This window comes from Catharus ustulatus, chromosome 15 (assembly GCF_009819885.2).
Source record: "Catharus ustulatus isolate bCatUst1 chromosome 15, bCatUst1.pri.v2, whole genome shotgun sequence".
NCBI classification, from domain to species: domain Eukaryota; kingdom Metazoa; phylum Chordata; class Aves; order Passeriformes; family Turdidae; genus Catharus; species Catharus ustulatus.
This window is the reverse complement of record NC_046235.1, coordinates 11,696,936-11,706,725: the sequence shown is the minus strand read 5'-3', so window position 1 is coordinate 11,706,725 and position 9,790 is coordinate 11,696,936.

Sequence of the window (9,790 nt, the reverse complement as noted above, 5' to 3'; positions counted from 1 at the left end):
TGGTGGGAACTTCTCTTCCAGGGAGCGGCTGGCTCGGGTTGGTGCCTTTGCTGTTGAGTGTCAGTGGTGATGCCCAGGGTGTGAGCAGGACCCCTGTGCTTCTGGAGCTGGAGATCTGGTGTCTGCAGGAAGGCACAGAAAGGTGGGTCTGAACCTCTCAGAGCCACTGAAGATCCCTCAGTGTCTCCCCAAAGGGCTCAGTGCTAATGCTTTCATCAGGTTCTTCCCTTCAGTGCTGTGAGGGGGCTGAGGCTGATGGTGCTGTTTGGGCTGAGGATGCTCCAGGTGCCAGCAGCACCTTCAGGGAGCACTCCAAGCTATTGTCCTTACACTGCACACAGCCATGAGCAGGCTTGGATGGCCCTGATGGCAGCAGAGCTGGACAGAACCATTTGTCTTGTTTGCAGTGTTAATGCAATGATTTGGTCTGAGAGACACCATCAGCTCAGTGGACCCAATTCACACATTTACTGTCTCCTTGGAGCTGCTGGGCTGCCTGGACAACAGGAGAAACTGAGCTATTTAACATCAGTAATGTGCAATATCCCAATCCCTGCTTCCCAGGCTGGATGGTGAAAGCCCTGGTAGTGCTTTGCCATCCACTGGCTCTTTACTGTAGAATTTTCTGAAACAATGAAAATGGTTCACCTATGTAAGCTGTATGTTCAATGTGATCAAGGTAATGCTGCTGATTTTTGCAAATTGAAAGGTAAAGATAAAGCCTTGCATTGGACCTGGTGGGTTTCTCTGCTGTTCCTCAAGAACCCTGCAAATCTGGGAGTGTAGAAACACAAGTAATTGCAATATTTTGTTACCCTTCATGCAGCTGTGCTTAGTTGTTGACAACATGACTTGGGAGAAAGCAGATGGTTTTGCAGTCCAGAAGTCTGGAATTCATTAGTGGAAATTTTCAGACGTGGGTTATTTTTCTGAGTTTTTTTCTTAATTATTTTTTGGCTGAGCTGCAAAAAATCAAAACAAACAGAGTTGAAAATTCATCGTGAGGGGTGTTAAAGAGTTTCTTTGCTCTCTTTCACCTAAGAAGTGAGTGGACAGGAAAATCACTTGAAAATTACTTTTTCCTGGTTTGCTTTATTTGTTACAGCAAACTCTTTCTTGAGAAGAGGAGCTGTTAAGAGCTTCTCTGGAATTCAGGTTTATTTGTAGAACACCAGCTAAAGCCTGCAGTTGTACTAACCTCAAAAAGGAAGGGGGAGGAGACAGAGAAGTGATGTTAATTTATTCACCGAAGAGTTCAAACTGTGCAGTTTTTCCCCTCCAAGGAACTTTTTCTCCTGCTCAGGAATAGAAACTGCACAGCAAATGTTAACCTGTGACATTCTGACTTAAGACAGGAGCAGATTGGAGTTTGTTTGCTAGGCACTTAGTGAGAGCAGACTGCAGTGTTTCAATGCTGCAACTACCTTGAAGAATATGAAGGTGGAATTTGTTTGGCAAGAGTGAAAAATTCTTTGCTTGAGTAAAAGCACAGGAGTGCTGAGCCCTCCCGAGGCAGGCACAGCCCAGCTGCTGGTCTGGCAGTGCTCTTGGCCAGGTTCTGCCTTGGGCTCTCCTTTCTCAGTCTCATACCTGTTTCTTCCACTTTGTAGGTTTTTCCTCCATTGCCACCATCTAGATTTGTTGCTCTAGGCTCCCCCTCTTTAGGGGGACTATGGCATGGTCTCAGCTCCTGGCAGCTTCTATCTGGAGCGTTTTCCAAGAGATCTTGTGCTCCAAGCCTGCCCCAGCATCCACACTTCCCTGCTATTCTTCTTCCCATTATCCTTCAGATAATAAATATTTCCTATCTTGTTACACTCCTGATGCTGAGCCCTGGGAGAGCCTGGGCTCTGGTCCAGCTTTGGAGAGCCGCCTTTCCATAAGGAAAGGGGAGGTGGGGAGACAGAACAGGCATGTGGAACCTCTCCTGCTAAAATCTTTCAGCACTCACTGTGGATCTGCTGCAAAGGATGTTTCAACACCAGCTTCTGGAAGCCGTGCTGCTTGTGAATCACGAGATGGTTTGCACACACCTTACTCTGGAAAACCTTTAAGCCTTAGGTAAATACAGGTTAACAAAAGTGCATTGCCAGGACTTCAGAAGTGTTAGGTAGATTTCTCTAGAACTGGGGGAATTGGTTGTTAAAAAACCCCCCAAAAACGAAAAAAGTCCCTGTTTCTGTTTCTCATTTTTGGGCCTCTTGGGTTTCCAAGCTGAGTTAGGTGTTACCCTCCCATGCAGGGAGAGCAGATTTGGTGTGTCACAGCAGCCTTGAACCAGAAGTGATGTCACAAGGAAGCTTTGCCCCAGTCCAGACAGGATGATGACTCTCCAGTTAGACTAGGGACTAGCATGTAGAGAAGGTGCTGCGGCTGGTTATTTAACATCTGCGCTCCTAGACTCAGACAGCCATTAAACAATGTGACTAAGACATAACAAAATCGGATTTTTTTTTTCTGTAAACTGTAATGTGTAATTATGGCAGATGATAATCCCTCAGTTCTTGGAAAAGAGAAAGATTCCTATCTGGGATTTTCGTAGGATGACACAGTTCAGGAAGCAAATGACCTTTCACAGAATTCACTACAAAGCTGAAGTAGCAAATTTCTGGTCCTTGGTGCCAAGGATGCTGGTTCTTGTGAACTGACATGCTTCCTGTTGGTTTCCAACATGGAAATTCTTGTAACTTCAGTGGTAGATGCAGGACGGACTGTGAAACTGTTTCTTCTGCCTTCTTTTACTGCTGTTTCTTGTAAAGGAGCTCAGAAGATACATGATAAAAATACAGTGGTTCCTTATTTGAAAATTTTACATGAACTTATGATATTTTTAGATCATCCAAGTAAAAACTGCATTCATTTAGGTTGCTTAAAAGTAATTTCAAATTATCATGATAGGTGGATTCGTGAATGTGCAGAGTTGTGTTAAATGTTGGCCATTTAATTCAACACCTATCTGAGTTAATTTACAATGTAATAAGCTGTATTATAACAACATACCCAGCTGTGAGCCTGGACTGGCTGTATTGCATTCAGACCTCTCTTGGGCTGCAGCAGTGCTGTGCCCGTAGCTGTACAAGCACCAGTTTAAACATTGCTATGGCTAGAAGACTTCAGCATAATTTCACGATTATAAGCCGCACGTCTGGGTGTCGGCAACTGTCTTGGGTTACAATACAGAGTGTGATAAAAGGTGTCTGTTCTATCACCATCTGTTGAGGGTGGGGGCAGTGATCCTTATCTCCGTGGGAGATATTCTGCTAATGGGCATCCATTGAAACCAGGTAGGGCAGTGTTGTTTGTCTTTTCACAACCCGTCCTTCCTCCAGCCAGTCATTTTCTGCTCATGGCCATTGAGTCCCACTGTGGGACTGATAAAATTACTGCATCCTATTGGAAGTTGCTCCAGTCAGGGGGAAGAGCCCAACATTTCTTACCAAGATAAAAACAGAGGTTTGGGGACACTAAGGGAGCCCCTTTCTCCACTGGACTCCAGAGGAAAACCGGATTTCTCCACATCACCACTGGAGCTCCGGAGGGAAACTGCACCTTGTACAGGAGCACTGCTCCAACTGAGCCACATCTGTCACTGCAGGAGGATGCAGCCACCATGGGATGGGACTGCTGCCAACACCCTGCCTGACGGGGTGTCAGGTTGTACTCTGACTTTGTCAGGGCTTGGGGTTTGTTTCTTTGTAGTACTGTATTCCTATTTTAATTTCCCTAGTAAAGAACTGTTATTCCTAATTCCCATATCTTTGCCTGAGAGCCCCTTGATTTCAAAATTATGATAATTTGGAGGGAGGGGGTTTACATTCTCCATTTCAAAGAGAAGCTCCTGCCTTTCTCAGCAGACACCTGTCCTCCAAACTAAAACAGCAACTTTTCGTTCTTTGTCCATATATAAACCGCACCTGATTATAAGCCGCACTTTGAGTTCGGACCAAAATTTTAGTCAAAATGGTGCAGCTTATAATCGTGAAATTGCTGTACTTCCCTCAAAGCATGGGCAGAGCTGTTGGAGGCTGTGAGGACAGCAGAGGCTTGTGATCATTCCATGTCCTGCTGCAGGACCCCGGGGTTACTGCCTGGATGCAGAGTTGATGTCCTGCAACTCGATCATCTCGGGGGGGTGGAGGAGAGCCCAGTGCCTGCAGCTGTACAAATAAGGGATTTAGCTGCTTGGGTTTCAAGTTTGCCAACCAGTTTTGGTCAACTGAGTCGAAAACTGACTGTCTTTGCTGTCAAAATGTAGAGCACAAAAAAAAGGTTTCAGACTTGAATTGAAATCAGATGTTTTGACTAAGGGAGAATATTTTTAAGAGTAAATCCCTTCATTTTAGGATATAACTAAAATATAGAAAACAAAAATATCTATTCCTCTCTAGTTTTCTAGCAACTTTCTCTAACTTTGTCCCCCAACTCTTCCTCAAATTTTGTCCTGTTATCATGAGTTAATATTTTTTTCTCTTTAAATTGCAGAAATAGTAGGAAATGTTTAAGAAGTACATGCTTAGTTTCAGCACACAACTCAAAGAAGCACAGTTAAAAGTGGAGAATCAAAACCATCACCTTGTCTTCCATTTGCCCGGATAAAATTATGAAGTAAACTGTAAAAAAAAAAGGAGAATACTCAGTTTTGGAGCAAAACATCATGCTCAACTTACCCCATCTGGTGTGTTCACACCAAAATACCCAGAGCCCAATGACAATACCACAGGAACTTCAGCTGCCAAAGGCAACTTTGCAGTGCAAGAGCAGAAACACCCCCACAGGGATGCCATCCTTTCATGCATCTCAGGGGATACTCTAAACATGAAGTTCTAAATCCATTTAGTAGCTGGAGCTGTTAGGACTTAGAGTCCATCTGAGTGAGGGAAACCCAAAGGGGATTTCTAATTTTACTGTAAAACAAAAGTCCTCTGCTTAGTAGAGGAAAACTATATTTACAACCAAAAATAAACTAAAAAAGAAAAAAAGACCCACAAAAAAACCCCCAAAAAACCCAAAAGAAGAGAAACACATGGAATTTTTACTGGCAGTAAACCAGTGTAATTCATGGCTTGGTCATGAGAGCTGTTTCACTGTGTAGTTGTCAGGAGCTGCCAGGGACAGATTTCCTCTGCAGCCCCAGGGGTGCTGTGGGATGTGCACTCGAGGTGACACTGTGGGTGAGCTGCTGTTTCACTGCACAACTTTTCCTCCATCAGGCTAACTTCAGGATAACATCCTGCACACTTTCACAGGTTGTAGAGCAGTTTCTGTTAATTACCACCTTGTGACTTCTACTCAGTGGTCTCTATCACCCTGTTCTGCAGCAATGCTCTGTGTGGAGTAAACAAACATGCTCTGCTCTTTTTTTTTTAGGTGTTTCCTAATCTCTAGTACAGAGGAACTGCACACAAACTGAACCGGTTTTGCATAAGGCTGGTGATAGAAAAGTTATCTTTGAATGTCCTGTGTGAAATAAATATCTTTATTTCTACCAATGCCCAACCCTGATTTTGACAACTGGTAGATTATGGCAGATCTAATAACCCCAAAGCCCTAGAAACAGAGATGTAGATGAGTCATTAATTGTCATTGAAAGAAAATTACTGCTTCTATTTAAGCAGAGTTAATGCCATTTTTCTTTGAATAAGCTGCCAAAAGAACAAGATCACAAGCTGTTAGAAAAACAACTTGAAGAAGCTGTAGCTGTGATTTGTGTCAAACTCAGAAGGAGAAATATAGAATCTGTAGGCAAGAGCAGACATCATCAGAATAGCTGTGACTCTGGGACAGAAAATAACTCACCTGTGAGAAGAGTTTTGTTCGATACTGTACAGTTGCTAAACAACAACCTCACATATCTATCATAAGTGTTTTTTATTTATTAAAGCTGAAGAAATCCTGGCTACCTGTGCTTGGACTTCAGGTACTTTACTTTCACCCTCTTCTAAAATAAATAGTAGCACTGAAGCTGCAGAGTTAAATACAGTAGTCCTAAAAATTACTATTGTAGCTTAATCTGGCTCTCCTCCCCATTTATTTATTTTAATCACAAATGGGAGAAAAGGGGGAAGAGAGGGAGAGATGGTGTTTAAGTTCACAGTTTGTAGTCCTTTGATGCCTATCTCAACTAGAAGGAAGTGATAGGGACAGATTAGGATTTGGGGACAGGGACAGATTAGGATTTGGGGATAGGGATAGATAAAACAAATAGATTTGAATGTGTGAGGTAAAGCCAGATGCCTCTTGTTATATGGGCTGCTTTTAGAAACTGGGATTTGTTTTCTTTCAGCCTAGAGCTGCTGATAACTGGAGCTGTTAGGAAGTGACTCCCATTCCCAGCACCTTGCCTCCCTCCAGCTCGTTCCAGCTGCTGCTCTAGCAGCTTCTTGCTGGGCAGTGGTGACAGAAACAGTGTTGGGGTGAGACGGTGGAGAAAATGGGACTGTTATTCAGCTTGGCTTTGTGGAGAGTATAGGTATGTGTTCTGCAGAACAACAGGTTTTTATTTGCAAAATCAGAAGCTTCTTGCCAGAGAACTCTTTAAAGGGCAAACCAGAGGGCAGCCCACAGCAAAACCATTTTCTAGCTTCAGAGGTGTTGCTCTCAAGGGCCAGCATAAATCTTTGAAGCATTAAAGCTGTGAAAACAAATTGAGAGAAGAATGGAATGAAATCGTTCTTACTGAAATAGCAAGCCAGGTTCATAGGCTTAGAAATAAAATTAGAAATAAAAGTTGCACTTCACCCTGCTCTGCTCTGCTCTGTGTGCTGAGTGAGCCAGGGCAGCTGGGGCAGAGCACAATTATTGCACACAGAGCCTGGCTGCTGCCAGGAGGGCTCTGCAGGAACTGGGCAGGGAGGGTGAGGCTTTCCTTCAGTGGAGGAGAAAGAGGTGATGCTGTGGCGTGTGTGGGGTTGATGGAGCAGCTGCAGCAGCTTTTTGGTTCTCTGACCAGCTCCTTGCTCAAACACTTTCAACCAAGCCATGTTTTGATGCATTACTGGAGAGAATGATCTTCTTGTAAAGCTTTTTTCACTTTTGGATTTTAAGCATCTTGACTTCTCACACGGGCATGCTTTCTGTTGTAAGTAGCTAGCTTTGCTCCCTCCAACCCCATGTAAGCTGAGAGAATCCTGAACCTATGAAAAATACTGAGTAGATGCCAGACTACTGGGGCAGGGGAGGGCAAGTATGCAGATATCTGTGTTAGTCTATCAGCATTTCTCACTTTTGACCTGAAGGACCACACAATATGTTGAGAAAACTAATCCAGCACTGAAAGCTGGCTTGTTTGAAAAATCTACAGACTTTTCCAAGAATTTATTTTTCTCTCTGACACTTACCATCAATTTATTTGCAGCTCCTGTTATGAGGAATTTACATCAAAACCTCAGGAAACCACTTAAGGCTTTTTAAAACACAATGCTTTAGATGAATTATTACCAAGTGTGCCTTTGTGAAGTATTTAAGATCTACTTAATTAGCTGGGTTGGTTTTACATTACACGTGCTCCTCACGACACTCAGCTGAAAAGCCACCACTGAATTAAATCTTGGTTATTTAATCCTCAGTCATAGGTATGAAGTTGATTCACATTTATATGTAACTCCTAATTTTTATAATTTCAAAGTCAACTGTTTGACAGTGACAAATGACGATTAAATCTCCCCTGTTCTCAAATGAAAAGCTATTAATTACTATTACGTACTTTTAAAGTGAAAATACCAACGTCTTAGCCCTACACAGATCCTAGGTGAGCAGCTAGTTGACACCTCTACCGAGAGAACCATCAAAATAACACTTTTTTCCTCTCTTTAGAATTTCTCAGAAGAAGAAAGGTGTTGCTGTTTCCACTTCAAAGGCATTGCTGATTGTTTTCCAAACTTGCTGTGGAGCTGAGATGGATGCAGAGGGTGTCCTGAAGCTCAGCTGACCTTCCAGCTAGGTCAACACTTCATTTTTTGTATTTTCTATTGCTGAAATTCAGCTTCACAGGAGTGACTCCTGGTTAACAGCAATCATTGTTATCAGATGGGGAAGAAATCAAAGAGACCCAGACCAAGCTGAGAGCCCAAATATTCTTGAGACCCTTGGTAGGGAATAACACTGTCCCATTTTGTTAAAATGAAAGTAATGGTGAGGAAATGTTCAGAATTTGTCCATGTTTTAAATATTTTTTATTCAGAGTAATACATAGAAATTGCAGAAGTGCAGAAGTCTAGTTGAGGGAATGATCTGTAATGTACAATCTCTGCTTTTAGGCTCTCAACTTCCACATTTTGAAGCAAGAAAACTCTAAATAAATCACAGATAATTATATGTAATATATAAATATGTAATATAAACTAAAATAATGGATTTCATTGTTAATAAGAACTTGTGCTGTGTGTTCTAGTATGAATCTAGAGGCAGGCTATTAGTACTCAGAAAACAGTAGCCACTCAAACAGCAGTTCAAAAAGGCAATTTAAAAGGAGTTTTATGACCCAGCCATAATTATGGAAGTTCTGGAGTTGGAGTGCTGCCATTTGCTCACCCCTTGCCCTTCACAGCACACACAGGTCACTCAGTGGTGACTCCCAAGGCAGGGTTTACTCCAGTGGTATCACCAGTGAAAAGGCCATGAGCCAGCTTCTGGGGCCTGTTCCATTGCATAACTGCTCCTCCTCATTTTTTCCTGATAATTTTCACAGTTCTTCCCTTTTGCACTTCACACCCACTCCTTCTTTCCTGCCCTGTTTACTAACGAGAGCGATTTGGTCCTTCCACTCCCTGGGACAAGGGAACTTACTGAAACTCCTCCCCAGGAAATTTGGTCCCCATGGGTGTAAAGGAACAGAACAAGGCATTCAGAGATGGATCTGGACCTCTTGAGTATGCAAATGCAGTTTGAAATATCTGTCCTTAAAATGCTGATGGCTGCTGTTCAGAGTAGATCATAAATGCTGTATTAGGCTCAGAGGGACACTAAACATAAATCTCTCCTCTTCCCAGCCACCTGCTCAATGATTTTCCTTGCCCCTCACCTCTGCCTATTGGTGCTCCAGGCAAATTCCTCCTTACCTTACAACAAAAGCAGTGACACAGTGATCTCCATCCTGTACCCTACTGTTTCCTACTTCAATCACTTGTGCAAAGATTCCTGATTCTTTGGGTGCCCCTTCAGGTTTGTGTTCAGATCTTAGTGGGAAATTGTACCAGTTGACCTCCTTATTGCTCATCAGTTGCCTGTCTCATATGACAGGAAAATTGCAACCTTCAATTTACAAACTCTCTGTCAAAACTGCTCTGTTTTGTTTTGGTTTTTTTAAATGATCTTGTGAGAAGAGCACTTTTTCAGAGCATAGCAGAATTTCTGGATCCTTATTATGTTCAACACAGCAGGTAATAGTTTCAAATATTTGTCTTTTAGAGTTTAAGAAGTTGTGAGATGGGATCAGTTTGATCATCCCATCTGGGTGCTGTAAAATGTGTTCTTCAAGCCAACCAAACCCACCAGCAAAAATAATTAGTGTACTCTCTAATGCACATCCAAAAAATAATGAAAAAGCCAAATGGCATCAGACAGATGCGCCTGGGAAGTGCTGACTGATAAGTTATCAAGGTTATGCATTAACCACTAATTAATGCAGTTCTTAGTAGCAGTTGAATCTCATTTTGTTTAGTTTTCTCCCTGGGAATGTCACATGGAAACATGAAATGTCTTGCATGAGTGGAATTTTGGCCTCTAACTCGTGATCTTTGGCAATTAGTATTGCAGTGATGTTTAAGAAAAAGTGTTTCCTACTGTCTGCATC